This window comes from Sinocyclocheilus anshuiensis, unplaced genomic scaffold (assembly GCF_001515605.1).
Source record: "Sinocyclocheilus anshuiensis isolate Anshui unplaced genomic scaffold, SAMN03320099.WGS_v1.1 scaffold809, whole genome shotgun sequence".
In the NCBI taxonomy this organism is placed as follows: domain Eukaryota; kingdom Metazoa; phylum Chordata; class Actinopteri; order Cypriniformes; family Cyprinidae; genus Sinocyclocheilus; species Sinocyclocheilus anshuiensis.
In genome coordinates, this window is record NW_015540878.1 from 126,102 (window position 1) to 142,447 (window position 16,346).

The following is a 16,346-nucleotide window of genomic DNA, read 5'->3' on the forward strand; positions in this document are numbered from 1 at the left end:
CAGGCAAGTTCCAGCCCAGAGCCCACCCTGAACACCTGACCTGGTCAAGGTAGGCATATCTAGCCGACGGATTGTTTGTACTCGCATTGTACTTCTTAAGTTTTGAAACATAACCTCCTTCAACCGTCTTGAAGTTTATAATAGGCTATTAATCGTCACTGGTGTGGCGGCGTCCACATGACGTGTTGCGCTTATTTATTCAAAGAATTTGAGAGTTTATGTCGTGTTTATTTATGATTAACGCTAATCCTTGCTTATGTTTGGTTGATCCATCAATTAACAGTGGCCAAAAAATAATTTTAAGCAAGCAAAATGCATTTAGAAAACTTGCTTCTCAAATATTTATCCCAGAGTAGCCATGATCACCTTAACTATTAGGCTATTATAGCCCAATTTCTTCGTAGTAAATATGGGCTGTCCTTCAAAATGTGCAAGAAGCGTTCAGAATCATTCTGTAATTTTAATTAATTAGTTAATTGTATTTATTTAGCCTAGTATAGGCTGGTGTATTTTTAATTACAGTAGTATATATATATATATATATATATAGTACCTTTTTTATTGTCAGTTCACTCGCGTTGGCTATTTTTCTTTTGGAGGTTTTATTTCTGAGCCTTAAAATTGTGTTAGTCATTAGGCTAAGTCAAAGCAGGACATGAGGTTATTTAAACTAATTTAAACCCTGCCCTTTCTGTCTGTTTTGATTTCTGTTGCGACAGTGCTTTTCTTTTATTTCTCACACTTTTGCATTGGATAAACCTTCTCTCTTCTCTCATTCCTTCTACTGAGTCTTTCTTTTGACAGACAGGTGTGATAGTGTGAACGAGCTGCCCCAGAGGGGGATAAAGAATGACCCCAAACTGTGATGCTCCAGGGCCGTTCCACTGGGTGCTTTGCTTTTCTTGTGTCAGTCCTCATCAGCTTTATTTGGAGATTTAATTCTCACTATCAACAAGACCTAATAGTGCTGCGGGTAAAGCTGCAGATCACTAGGCTAGAGAGGTTTGAGTAAAATCAAGTGTGCATCTTCCAGTTATTCGGCGATCTCATTTTTAAGGCTCCTGAAATGGCAATATGGGAGTTTTCCTCCATGAAAACTTCTTCAGATGTTCTGATGTCCATTGACTAACATTTTCAAAGCTTGCACTGAAATTTTATCGTAGTACATCAGAGAGGTACCTTTGAACTTACAGGGAAAACGACATCCAAAAAAATGTTTTATCATTTTTTTATTAAAATATGCTACTGCTTGCCATCTGTGGCATGCGTAAAGGTCATTGCTATGGTGACCATCTAGGAAGAAATTGCTAATTTGATCATCCCTAGGTAGCTGCTAAGGTAGTCTAATCCGTTTCCACCTAGGGACACTATTACTGTAAATCCCATTTTCACAATGGAAAGCCTTAAGCCACTTGTCATTTATTGGGATGCTGGAAACCAGATGATGGCCGTTTTGATCTCCTAGAAAGTCTTGCCAGTACACGTTGCACGTGATTTTTTTTGGACCACACATGAACTATATCATGTTAGGTTCTCGTAATTGCTTTTTGCAGACTACTAGAATTTTAAAAAGATGATGAATAACCTCATTCCTCCATCTCGTGTGTGTTTGGGCATCATTTTGTTTCCCTCCTTTGGGGAGTACAAAGTTTTGGCCCAAGGTGTAACTGACATGTATGTGGTTTAATGACATAACATTCATTTTTGTCTATTCATGTACTTAAGAATATGCAATTCACACGTACAATGACTTAAATACACATATTCAATAATAAACTTGTTTTGCATTTCTGAATAAATGTCAGGACTTTTGTTATTTAAAATGTCTCATAATTTGGCTTTTCTATGACAAGGCAAGGTTAGCTCAGGTTGTGCTGCGACTTCTGAAAAATCTAAATCATACTTATGAATGAATTATTCATGATATTTGTAAAAAGTACTTTGTATTTTGAAAAATGTATTTGAAAACTATAATAATGAAAAAACGATAAACTGTAATAATGATTAATTGTACCCATTTAAGGTCTATTGTTTTATTACATTTACAATACATGACATTTTTGGAGAAATAAAATGTAATTACTTGTAAATAGTATAAAAGCTTTTTAAAACCATAAGAAGCCAATGTGAATACAAATAGTACATTGTGCGTGGAGCCCGGCTGGCTGGTCTGGGTTCAGCCCGCGGTCACTGGTTCTGGGGTCTCCGGGTCTCGGGTCCTTTTTGAAAAAGATCCATGAAGCAGAATTAAAGTGATCTACCTCCGGACTGCGGACCCAGGGCTTTGGAACCAGAGAAGGAGGAGGGGGCAGAGGGGGTGAGTTCAGAAACAGGGTTTGGGAAAGGGAGGGAGAGTAGGAATTGGAGAGTTATGCATAATCAGTCTGCCCTCAGCTACTTTGAAATGCACCTAATAGTTTGTTCTGTGGAGCTAATATGGCCAGCAAGTGAGCAAGCACGCAAAAGAGACACAAAGTCATAAACTTTAAACTTGAGACTGAAACATATTTAATTTATAATTGATTTAAGAAGAAATTTTGCACCTGACAAACAAGCCAACTGCAAGGAGTACTGTTTTTAGGGATGTGATTTCACTGAATTTGACACATTTTTAAAATCTAGTTCTGTGTTACAATTCGTTTAAGACCCCTGTGCAGTTTTTTTTATTTTTTTATTTTTTTTTTATCTAACATGAAATCTATAGATTAGTTTACTGTGAAATTGAAGTCTAGCTAATTAAATGAGTTTTTTCTCACATGTTGTTTCACACTTTATCCTATGATTAATCATTTGTCACTGCAGGCGACTACTCGGTTTCCACAATTAACTGCTTTCTTCCCTGTCAGAGCAGGTTTTTTCAGTCTAGAACATTTTGACTGAAGATTTGGACCAGTGCCTCTGAAAGACTTAATTATATGGTTTTACTCGCGTGATAATTATTCCAGATTAGTGTTCTATGCAGGCTGGTACATCTGACGCATGTGAGATGACAAAGATTTAATAAGAGGGCTGATTAAACTTTTATTTCCTCTGCAACTATATTTAAGAGGCATCATTTATTCATTTAATCAGATCTGTATATTCAGAAAGCCCTTAGAAAATCATAAATAAACAAGTAAAGAAAAATAGCTTGTTTGCCTTAAAATAACAAATACGAATACTCCTCAGCATAAATGAGAGGCTCTTTATACTCATCCCCCTCTGGGCCACACTGAATGTTGATGGTAAATGTGTGCATGAATATTCCTAACTGTGACTCTGCTTTAGCACTTCCATCTGATTATATGTGATTTAGTCTGTTGTACCGCAGAGAAATCCTGTAAATTAACTGTAATTAAGTATTATAGTCCTACTGTCCGCTGTAGTCAAGTGGACAGCTCAGCATTGTGCTCAACTGTTATTACAGTTGTGATTATTCTTATTTTAAATTTTGTATTATTATTCTTTTTTAACAGTTTAGTTTTAGATGTCACAGGTTACATTTATTTATATATATTTATGTATTTATTTATTTTTTTTAGAGCTTGAATAGTTGATGGCTCTAAATGTTACAATTTTTGGAAACCATGTATTTGAAACTAAAATAAATGTGTGGTCATTATTTATTCATTTATTTATTTAAGTTAGTTTGGTAGTCACAAAAATGTTTTATTGTGCTCATCATAGTTATTATAGTTATTATTATTATTTTTTTTTTACAGTTTAGTACAGTTTAGTTTTTGTTGGTTTTCACCAACTAAATTTTTCATTCATTTTCAATTTTTTATAGGTTTTTATTTTAACTTCAGGGTTTTAGGGCTCCCAAGTTAATGCACTGTATTTAAAGTTTCAAGTTTTTTTTTTTTTTAAACAATGCATCAAAAACCTAACTAAAATCAATTTGTGCTCATTTGTATTATATTTCAGTTAGTTTAGGAGACATGGATATAATTAAGTTGTAATTTTAGTTTAGTATTATTCTTAGTTATGTTAGTTTGTATTTGTGTAGTTTTGCACTTATGTTAGTGTGTCAATAATCATAGTAATGCTGGTGTTCAAAAGAATGAAAATTACTACAAAAGCAGCAAGTGATTACCTACCAATCAGTGTGTTTTTCCCAGACTAAACCTGCTGAAAAATGAGAATTACATGTAGAGGATGTATTTAGCCACTTTCGAGCAAATAGAATAGGCACGGATGGAGTGGAGCCAAACTCCCAACCAAAGCCAAGTCACATCAGTAACCGCTGTGCCCTGGGGCAGGGGCAGGCTCAGTCAGCCATGCCATGCAACTGAGATAATTTGTTTTGGAAACGAATATCAACTGATATAATTGAGCATTCTCCCCTAATGATGATCCTCCATGCTGTCACTGGTGAGACGCTAATTGAAGGGAGGTGGAAGGGGAGGCCATGAAGGGGTGACAGAGCTGCGCTTCCATCATAGACTGTCAAGTATATTATGCTCTCTTTGCCTTTATGGAGGTTCAGCGTGTTTCCTCAGACTCTGCGTTAGTTGCTTCCTCTTCCTTTGTTTTGTATTCCAGATTTGGACTGGAAGGATAAAGGACTGCAGAGTAAAACCGGAGAAAAGGAGTATAGTGAGGGAGGAAGACGGGCGCTGTGCAGGTAAAGCCCAGCTCAGGAAGGGTGAATTGAGGGGGGAGGTGTTTGGTTTAGTTGGAGCACAGGTCGTGTTGGGGTTTCAGTTGAGAGATGCAATGGGTTGAGGAGAAAGGGGTGAGCAAGTGGGGGAGAGAGAGGAGGTCACTGCAAAATCAGTTCAGGGGATAATAGGGGAGCAAATTGGTTTTGACAAGTTTGTGGATGTGGAAGTAATGCCGTCCTTTAAAGAGAAGAGGGCAAATACAGGAATACCATGAGATAATAAAGGGAACCGGCAGGGAAGGGGGGAGAGAGACGGGCCTCGGGCCAGGATTCTCAGGCCTGTGCAGTCTGTACCCCGTGGCACTGGGCGAGAACTGGGAGCCTGGCACTACCAACAGACGGAGGCATGGCACAGCGGCTGCCAGGTGCCATAATGGAGGAGGCACAGCTGGCCATGTTCTTAACCATCCAACTGACTAGCCAACTTCTACATGACTCATCACTTGGACTAGAAATGAACTTGATTTGCTGCGTTGTCGAGGCACAAGGCCAGATAGCGTGCTGTTACCTGTCGCACGATGCACTTAGCAGGTCATATCACTTTTCTTTTTCTTATCTTTTTCAATTACAGCTTTTCTGGAACAGGCAGAAGTGTATTTCGAGTCCAAACTCGGATTAGCAGAGGGCATGAAAACTGCAGGACATAAGGGATCATTAGACTGCTGGCATTTACAGTACTGAAGGGGCTCAGCCTGAATCAGCCTCCATTGGCTGAAAACTACAGAGAGTGGAGCTTAAGCCTCTCGGAACTATGTATAGGGCTTTCAGAAAAGTATTTTGCATGAAAACACTCACATCCGAGGCCTTTGTTAGCAAGCTGATTCACACTTATTTCAAGTAAGCTCTCGGGCGTATTAAACTAATATGAAGTGCAGGCTTTAAGTCGTGATGCTATCTTATGCAAGACATTTTTGGATGAATGAAAAATAAACTTCATGTTTCTCCTTTTATATGACGATGAGAAGGAAAGCGGCTTATTTGCACACACTCAATTGGATGTCACTCTCATCAAACTCTTTATCAAATATGTATGATTTTCTTTCTTCTGAGAAACACAAAACATATGTTGGGCTTTAAACAACATTGGACTTCTTTGACTGTAATGTCATGGACAAAAAGAAACTGAGACGTTTTTCACAATATCTTATTTTGTGTTCCACAGAAGAAAGTCAAACACATTCAGAACAACATGAGGGTGACTAAATAATGATTTTAGTGTGATTTATCCCTTAAAATCAGTCTCTGCAGGTTCCCATCCCCCTGTTTAAGGATGTAAATGGCGTTGCATTTAAACCCTCATTAAAAGTTTTCCTGACAGATGTGGTTTCACCCCGGGTTCCGCTCCGGCTTGTTTACACTCGGTCTCCTTCCCACTCAGTTCATCCAGTGACTGCAGTGGGCCGGTAGATCCTGCAGGGCTGGTAGACAATGACAGACCTTGGCAGACAGTTACGAGATGATATATTCAGACTCCTGTCATTAGTATGTATCTGTCTATGATACGCTCCTACTCTTGGCTCTTATTCTTACACAGGAAAGCCTGCCATTCTGTTGGACTCATCTTATTTTTGCATGCCTGTTGAGTGGGCTGACATTACACTTAATGAGAAACTGCCAATTTATAAGGACTCTCCCGTAACCTTGATAAGGTGCAGCTGTTGCTCAGATGGCAGTTTGGATGGGTCATGTCTTCTGTTACAAGAAGAACTCGTTCTGTAATTCAGACTCTATATCTTTTCTTAAAGGGTTAGTTCACCCAGAAATGAAAATTAGCCCATAAATTGCTCACCCTCAAGTAATCCTAGGTGTATAAGACTTTCTTCTTTCAGACGAATCCAGTCGGAGTTATATTAAAAATAGTCTTTGATCTTTAATAAATCTGCAAAAATGTCAACAATTCTGTGTTTTTCTGTCAATATGGGGTGCTGTGTGTATATTAATGAGGAAAAAAAATTAACTTAAATGATTTTAGCAAATGGCTGCAATATAACAGAGTGAAAAATTTAAGGGGGTCTGAATACTTTCCGTACCCACTGTACATCTAGGATGACTTGAGGGTGAGTAATTTATGGGCTAATTTTCATTTTTGGGTGAACTAACCATTTAATGTTTTGGAAACTAGGGCGGTTTCACCAAAACTGAAGTTGTTTGTGATTTTAACATTATGTTTGTCATATTTGCCTTGTTTATTGACTGGTAAATAATTTATAATAATTATTTCTCTACTTTTCTGTATTTCACTTCCATAGTCTTGTATTAAACTAATTCATTCTTGAAAATTGTATAAAAGCATGTAGAAAAGTAGGGATGCACTGATGTTAACATTTTGGTCAATACTGATTTGATGCATTACATTTAAGTGACTAAGTTTAAGTGACCATTAGTTAACACCAAGGGTATCAAACGTAAAAATATGGGTAAATTAGCATGCACAGTTAAGTTTAATATCAGCCTAAAATGATAGATTAATGATCTCTTAAATAAATTAATAATATTAGCTGATAACTCATGTGCTATCGATATACAGAGCCATTTCTGTGCATAGACGTACTAGGCCTAGAGTGTCACCAACTGATGATCAGAAATACAAATATTTAGTCTATGTTGAAATTATATTGCTATTTTTTTTTAAATGAATGACAGCAAATAACACGTGACCTCCAAAACTTTGGTGGTATTTAATTAAAACAAAAACAAAACAAAAAAAAATCTCAGTATGAAATATTTCAATAATCATATCATTATTTTAATCAAATTCACCATCTCAGTTGTATGAAATTGCATTAAATTCTAAAAAGTTTAAATCATACTGCAAATGTCATTAAAACCTTTCTCACTTAGTCATTTTCTGACTGGTCAGACACTGTCCTGCGGATATAGTGCATAAAGAAAGAATGGGAAGAAGAAGGGGGAATTAAATTAGTGAAATGACGCTGGTCAAGTTTGAGTTATATTGGAGCTTCTACTACACACTACAACTCTTGTTTTTACAAAATGATATGCATTTTAGGTATTTAAAATAATTTTATGCCCGATAAAGCCGGGATGTTTCGGAAATCATCACAAGCTTGCTGTATAAATCCTGATCCTGACCTGTTGTCCATATCCGTGCGTTCCATGTACCCCTATCCTCTGTGCCTTAATGGAACCCACTGTGAAAGTAGCTACAAAACACAGTGAGAGGTCAACTTTAGGAGGGGGAAAGAGGAGGTGGAAAAAAATTAAGACTGTGCTTCTTCTCTTACTCCTAATCCTCTGACGCAGAGCAGTCACAGGTTTTGACAGCACACTGTAATGACCTAAGCTACTCTCTGTGGGGGAGGCAAGAGGGGTTGTAAGGGCCGTGCGAGAAGAGAGGGGAGAAAGGCATGTAGCCTGGTTGAAGGGGGTCACAGGAGTCAGGGGAAGCATTCAGGGATTATTCTCTCTGGTTTGGTGTATTGGTGCTCCAGTGCCACTAGGGGTAGCAGACACACACATTTGGAGTGACTGCTCCAATCGTCCCATGTGTTGATCATCTGCCTTTGTGCTTCTATACAGCTTCTGCATAACGAACTGCATGACTCATTCAAGAAATTGCACATTTGTAATTTTAATTAAATTAACACTCCCATTGCGGTTCAGTTTTTTTTTTTTTTTTTTTTGCAACCGCAACTTGTGAAAAGTCTGTGTGATCCTTTCTGTCTTCTCAGGATGTGGTGTCATTTTCTCAAGGCTGTTTTAATGTGCTCAATTTTAATCGTTTCACTCCGCTTTAGTCAGTGGACAAAGCTGATGTGTGTAACCAAGGTGATGGGGTGCGTTCGATTGGCTTGTGTTTTTAAAACAGTCTCTGTGTTGACAACAGTTCTGCAAAATCACAGACACTTTAATGCGTTTGTGTGTCCCATGTTTCACACAACAGCTGTTTCACACTTAGAAATATTCACGAGTCATACAATCTTTTGAGAAGAAATCATTAGAGACATGAAGTGAAATAATGGTAAGATGTGCATAAGCACATTTAGAAAAAATGTGGCAAATCAGTGTGTATTTAAAAACAGTGGTTGGTAAAAAGGTATAGGGCTATCAGACTAAGTTTTTATATATATTTTTTATTTATTTATTATTATTACAAGGTCAGTAAGCATTTTTTAACATAATAATGAAACATCAGTTGTGGAGTGATTAAACCTTGATAACTTAAGTTTGATAGATCATTTTCTCAATATATACAGTATGTGATCTTATAATCTCTTTAGATCACTTGTTTTTAGTTCAACAATGTTTGTTTATATTCTATAATCTAATTTTCTGTAGGCAATATCACACAAGTAAGAGTGCTGTTGTTCCAAATATATATATAAAAAATAAATGGCTGATATTCAGAGCAACAGCACATTTACAAATATAATTATATGCCCCTTAACAGTTACTGAATAACCTGCATTTTATTGGCAGCTACTTTGTCTATTTTCGCTTTGCCAATGAAAAAGTCCCAGAAGAATATTGTGCATTTCCAGAATTAATCAGTTGAGCGAATCAGTAGATGATTCAGTGACTTATTCATAAAAACAATTGTTTAGTTTCTGAATGCATTAGTGTTGTTGAATGACTCTGTTGAATGAATAATTCAATGACTCACTTATAAAGACAAGTCATTGTCGCATCTACTGGCATAATGTAACCTCATAATGTAATCCTTATCACTGTGTATCAGTACTCTTAGAACTTACCTAGTTTGGACAAATTTTTTGAGTACCAGCACTAACTGTTGTATAAAATATAGTATAACTTAATGCATATGAATAAATCATTTTAAGCACAAATCGCTTGTTTTTTTTTTGTAATTAGAATATTTAGTTTGCCTTCTATTTCTTGTATGCACAGCTAAAGCAAGTTGTCTACAACGGTTAAGCCAGTCTCTGAGGTCTCTTTAAAACTGTGCTCTTCAATAATGGCTGTTCCATTAGTGTTTTTCCTAATGAACTCTACACAGGCATTAAAAACCCACCCCAAATGACCCGAGAAGCCAGACGGCGACAGAAATAACAACACCTCACTGGGAAAAGCCTGTCAAAACCTTCATTTTAATTCCACACTCCTCATATGTGAGTATAAACAGTAAGCACTTGTGTTCAAAAGTGTGTTTGCCCTTTTCTAGCAGTTTAAGTAGACAGTTTAAGACTCGTGATTTCCCATCTGGTGCTAAACAGGTAGAAAATTGTCCTCATATATATATATATATATATATATATATATACATATATATACTTAAAGTCATAATGGGAGGGATGATTCATCACCCTGAAGACAGGTGAGAGTGGAGGAACAGAGTGCTGTTGGGTGCCATATTTTTGGCTAATTGGACAGCATGAAGCATGTCCTAAAAATGTAATATATGTAATGTGGGCCACCATCTAATTATTTAACCACCAATCTTGATGTGTTTGACGCCTGAGGCTTATGCATTAAAAATTATAATGAAAACGTTTGCGAGTTAAAGAAACAAAATATGGCTTATAATTGTAAAAATTCATTATAAATGATTTAATTACATTCTGCTTTATCACATTCCAAACAGCGAGACAGACTCCAAGGTGAGGCCACACTGTCTGTGCAGCGGAAATTAATTTCCACACTAATTCTATCAATAAACAAAAGCTGGGGTGTGTAAGTCTAGCACACACATGAAGGATCTCTGAACTCGCTTCTCTCACAGAATAAGTGGCTCTCCACAGAATGCCATGTTTAAACCAGCCTTCAATTCAGAGATGTTTATTATTTTGTGAATCTGTGATTTGTTTGTGACTGTTTTTTTATTTATATCTTTTTATTATTTATGTGGAGACGAGAAGCTAAAGACAGCTTGTCAGTGGAAGATGCCTGTGGGATGGCACATATAATTCCTGAACAACACAGTACTGTCGCAAGGGCTGCGCCAAGTGTGCGACTGCACAGGGCCTCGCGCCTCTAGAGGGCCTCGCTCCTGGCCTGCATTTTATGTAATTTATATCTAATTTTTATTACTGTTTTTCCACACATTTTGTCCTTTGAAAGACTAAAATAGTCATAGCTGATAGACAGTATAAGACTCTGTGCATAAGAAAGAGTAAAGCTGTTTGTTGTTAGGGTGACAAAAAGTTTTAAAAGTTAAACTTTTAGGCTGGTCTGTCTGCCTCAGTGGTCCAACAGCGCTCGTCAATGTCAAAATGATCGAGATGGCCAATCAAATCAAAGAAGGCGGGTCTTACTGTCACTGTCACAATGCAACAAGAGTTCGTGGAAAGATGTAAGTAGTACTGTATTCAAAAAATGTTTTACGATAGAAATGTTCAGCGACCAACAGTAATAGACTATCTAGTGATGCAAACTACTCAACTTTTTATGAAATTTCGCCGTTTTGAATTGAAAATATGCGATCATGATTCATGTAAATCATAAATGAATGTGATGAGACGTTTGCGTTTTCGATTATTAGACATACGAATAAGAGTGAATGTGCACATTTTAAAATAAAATATTATTTTAAAATAGTGTAAATTGATTACTACTTCATATGAAGAGTTCAGATGCAAAAGCCTCTGAGTGCCGTTTGAAATTTTCTTCTAAAATGAAAATTTTTATCAGGCTCCTATGTGTAGGTTCAGTAATTTCACTTTAATGGCAATGAATAGTTTCTTTTCTTTCCCATTAAAGTAAAATAACTGAACATAAACATAGGAGCCTGAGAAAATAACCATTTTAGAAGAAAATTTTAGATGGCACTTAGAGGCTTTTGCATCTGTTCATATATAAATACAAACCTAGAAGTTATTTTAGCATTCTTATTTACTTATTTAATTGCTTTATTATTATTATTATTATTATGCAGTACATAATGGGGGGGGGGGGAGCGTGTACGTGACCGTGATTCGTGCGCAAGCATGTCAGTGAGCACGGCATCACAATCGATCAGATGCGTGTTAAACATAGACTGTATAAAAACATGGACGTAGTGTCCGTGACGTCACCCGTAGGTTTCCGAAGAGCATTTGAAGCTCAAAAGTCAAAAAGTGTTTTCAAAAGTTCAGTTTGAAATTTTCTTCTAAAATGAGCTAAAATGAGGCTCCTATGTGTAGGTTCAGTAATTTCACTTTAATGGCAATTAATAGTTTATTTTCTTTCCCATTAAAGTAAAATAACTTAACATAAACATAGGAGCCTGAGAAAATAACCATTTTAGAAGAAAATTTTAGATGGCACTTAGAGGCTTTTGCATCTGTTCATATATAAATACAAACCTAGAAGTTATTTTAGCATTCTTATTTACTTATTTAATTGCTTTATTATTATTAATATTAATATGCAGTAGATCTTACAATTCTTATGAGCGTGTACGTGACCGTGATTCGTGCGCAAGCATGTCAGTGAGCACGGCATCACAATCGATCAGATGCGTGTTAAACATAGAGCATGGTTAAAAAAGTGTGTAAACTTAATATTCAATTGCCAGGTTGGATGGAAGGATAGATATATACATCAGATAATGCTTAAGAAAATGATCAGATATTAAATGACACGCTTCCAAAGTATTTGAAAGTTAAAATACATTTTGAACCATATTTACTTTCTGTATTATTGTAAAAGTTTTGTCAGTGTATGTAATTTAAAAAATAAATAAAAGAAAAGAAAAGAAATTACTTTGGCTTTGTAGTCTTGGTAATCAACATTCCTTTTCTTTTCTCAAACAGCCAAATGTCTATGTAGTCATTGTTTTAGCAGTCTCCCTCCTTTCTGGTATAAAATGCCCACTTTTTTCTTTTTCTTTATTTTTTTAATTAATAAAAAAAAATGAAATTGCTATGCTAATCTTTCTACAAGACCACATTGTAAAATGCTCAATTTAGTTTAAAGTTGACAAAAAAATAGTTTGACTTATTAATATCTTCTGTGAAATGCACAAATATTGTATATACTGCAGTCCTTCTTTTGAAAAATGATGTTATGGTTTAGGGTAGTTGAATGGATTTTAGTGTCTGAGCCATTGAGGAAAACCTGTATTTGTCATCATTTATGCCACATGTGAAGCAAATGCAGTGCAGTCAATCAGATTCTCAGTTTCATCCTTTTAGGCTGCAGTTGAATGTTGTGTTTTGATTTGTTTCTGTGAGAGATAAGGAATAATGCACTATTCAGGAAGCTCATTGCTGGCACAAAACCATGACAACCCAGGTCTTAGTGGCAAGTCTGTCATGCATTCTTGCTGTTCATTGCACAAACAAATAGCAGTCTAAGTCACAGTCGCAGAATGTCTTTCTAAAGAGTAAAAAGGGAAGCTTTCAGTGGTTGGAGTTCAGTTCTGAATGTCACAGATTTCATACTGGCAAGCTTTTAAGTGCTTCCTACAGTGCCATTAGTGGCACAAAACATTTTGGTGAAATCATTTAGAGAGGATAACAAGACTGAAATATGGTCTTAACGGCTGCAGTTATCACCACTGGGCTTTGTGTGTCTGTGGAAGCTTATGGCAACGTGTCATTTCCACTAAATCACTACTGCTATATTGCCTTGACTGAAAGGAGTGTATGACTCAGAAACTTGTGATAAAGTGAAAGCCGTTGAACTTTTGTCGGTGTCACACTGTTATGCCTCTTAGAGAAATGGAGAGGCTCCACAAATGCACTACAGTGAAAGATGAGAAAAGTTTACGAGTTATATATGGCTCTGAAGGGCAGTGTTTGTGTGAATATGCTTTAAATAGATTGAGAGAGAGAATTTGCATGCGTTGTGTTCTTCTGAAAGAAAAAGTGAGGATGTGGTAACTCGTAAGTCTCTGTATGCTTTGTGGAAGGAACAGACCCAAACTCAAGTTGTTGTTTTTTTCATCTATAATCTTCTCTTCCAATGAGCTGTTAACCAGTGTGACCAGATCATTGGTCATTGAGATAAACTGGAAAATGAGCAGATTTCAAAACTTCAATTTTGGTCTTTTCAATAAAATTAGTACACTATTGTAATACAGTGTTATGAATCCTGCTTATGCGTTTTAACTAACATGTTGAATTCATTGTCACATTTGTGTCATTTTATGCAAATGTAAGTTGTAATGTTACATTTATGTGGTACAAATAGCCTATATTTGAATAATCTCATATACAGTATATGTTAGATTTGTTTTGGTGAGCTAATTAACCCGTTAGGCGCTAACAAATTGCTTCAGTTTACTGTTCATTCACTCTTCAGCTTCAGCATCATGCAGCTCAAACTGGTCAATCTCTGACATTGACTATGATTAGATTATTTGAAAGTCATATTCTTACTAGATTTTTTTTATCTTCAAAAATATTTGATTTATTATGTTGAGGTTTTATTGTGTCTTCCATCATATTATGCTCAAGAGTATGTTTTAATTGAAATTGAATGCTTACCATAGTCATGTTGTGTATTTTTCATCGCTATTGTTGATAAAATCATAAAAACCCTTTGTTAATGAACATTTTTATCATTAATTTTGGTGAAATTATTCACAGTGCTTGTAATATGATACTCTGATTCTGAAGTAACAAAATAATTTGAATGAAGGGTGAGTAAATGATGACAGAATTTAAATTCTTTGGTGAACTGTCTCTTTAAACGTAGCTTGAGAAGGAGGAGGAGAGAAAGCGAGTGGCCTTTACGGCCTTAGCCTGGGGTGGACATGGTCTGTAGTACGTGTCTCCATGTCCCTACCTCCCGTTTCGGCCCCCAGAGATGTGGTTAGGCCCCCTTTGTTAATGAACATTTTTATCATTAATTTTGGTGAAATTATTCACAGTGCTTGTAATATGATACTCTGATTCTGAAGTAACAAAATAATTTGAATGAAGGGTGAGTAAATGATGACAGAATTTTAATGCTTTGGTGAACTATCCCTTTAAACGAAGCTCGAGAAGGAGGAAGAGAGAAAGCGAGTGGCCTTTACGGCCTTAGCCTGGGGTGGACATGGCCTGTAGTACATGTCTCCATGTCCCTACCTCCCATTTCGCCCCCCAGAGATGCAGTTAGGTCCCCCCTCTCGATCCACCGCTCGGCGCCCCTGGCCATAGCTGACTTTACAAGTAGCTGGCCGTGATGTGGAACAAAACACTGTGGAAAAGGCGAAAAAAAGTTCTGCTCTTATCTCCCGCTTTTTTCTCTGCTGTCCCCTCCGAGATGGGGAAAGGGAGGGGTTGACCGATTTAGCAGCTGCTAGGTAATGCTCTTAGAAAGTCATTTGTTAAAATCTAATTGATGGCTATACCTGCACCTTCACTCACGGTGTCTGGGCAGGGCGGTGTTGAACTGCAGCAGATGCTGGCGGCCTGTTAGAGACCTCCACCCTATTCAAGGTGCTCCAGCAGCACAGCGCATCCACAAACACACACCAGAACATATGCACACTGCACATATGCTCACACACCTGGGTGACTTGACCATATAATTAGTTAGAAAATTAGCTACCGGCTTCATCAGTATTGAAATGCAACCATGAAAGCCTGTGATCACTTTTTAATGTATTTTATTAAAGAGGTCATATGATGCGATTTAAATTTTTCCTTTCTCTTTGAAGTGTTGCAAGCTCTTGGTGCATAAAGAAGATCTGTAAAGTTGCAAAGACTAAAGTCTCAAATCCAAAGAGATATTCTTTATAAAAGTTAAGAGTCAACCACGCCTACCTAAAACGGCTCGTTCTAACACTCCCCCACATGTCTACGTCACGATGTGGGAAGATTTGCATAACGCCGCCCAAATGTTCACGCAAAGAAAGAAGGCGTAACTTTTATTCTCGCTGTAGTATTGTTGCCGCTGCCGCTGTAGTATTGTTGGAGACGCTGTGTTTCGTTGTGAAAGCGAAACTACTTTGTTTCTTTCCAAGAGGACGATATTTGCTTCGTCATGCCTGGAGCTGATCCGTGCTGGTCGATCGGCTTTCACCGTGGACGAAGCGGAGTCCAGCCCGGGGTATTCACATGTGGTTGCCGCAAGGCTGCCGGCCGCTCCTTCGTCGAATCCGCTGGCTGCCGCTCACTCAGCCCGCCGGCCGTTCCTCACTCTAGCCGCCGGCCTCCGCTCACTCAAGCCCGCCGTGTGTGACGCTGTGTCCAACATCCTGACAGCTACAATGACAGAGCAGTGGAACTTAGTGATAATTTAATGGCATTATGACTGCTTTTCACCCATGTGAAATGCTTTCAGATGGATGTACACTAAACAGTGCTTATCAGCTTTGTCTACTTGTGCCTGGGAAACTGCTTTAAATGTCTGTGCCACTGTATAGGTAGGCCCTGTCCCAAATGGCACCCTAAACCCTCGCGGTCTTCCTCTGAGTCCGCACTTTCATGACGTAATGGCGCTTTGACTGTCGGGTAGAAGTCTTCTATGGACATGCGCACGCGGCGGCCATTGTAAATCCATAAGACCGCAAGTGCACATGAAGTGTTCCATTTGGGACAGGGCCTGTCTCGTTGCTCCGGTCTGACAGGGCATCACAGTATGGTAGGGGCGTAACATTTCCGTCACACGCTTGAGGTATTCGGCCAATCACAACGCACTCCCTATAAAGGAGTTTTTCAGAAATTGAGCCCTATAGAACCAGTGAGCACACTAAAAAAGAGAAAAACTGTATATAAATACTATATACTGTATGTGTGTATGTACTGTATATGTGTGTAAATGTGTGTGTGTGTGTATATATATATATATATATATATATATATATATA

At 37.5% G+C, this 16,346-nt stretch overlaps 1 long non-coding RNA gene across 1 annotated transcript in view; it reads left to right on the forward strand.

Moving 5' to 3' along the window:
• LOC107688308 (uncharacterized) overlaps window positions 1-16,346 on the forward strand; it is a 25,208-nt gene continuing 8,862 nt past the window's right edge. Inside the window, exon 1 of the long non-coding RNA XR_001634223.1 lies at window positions 1-49. This is a non-coding gene — a long non-coding RNA (uncharacterized LOC107688308). The remainder of the gene's footprint in view (window positions 50-16,346) is intronic.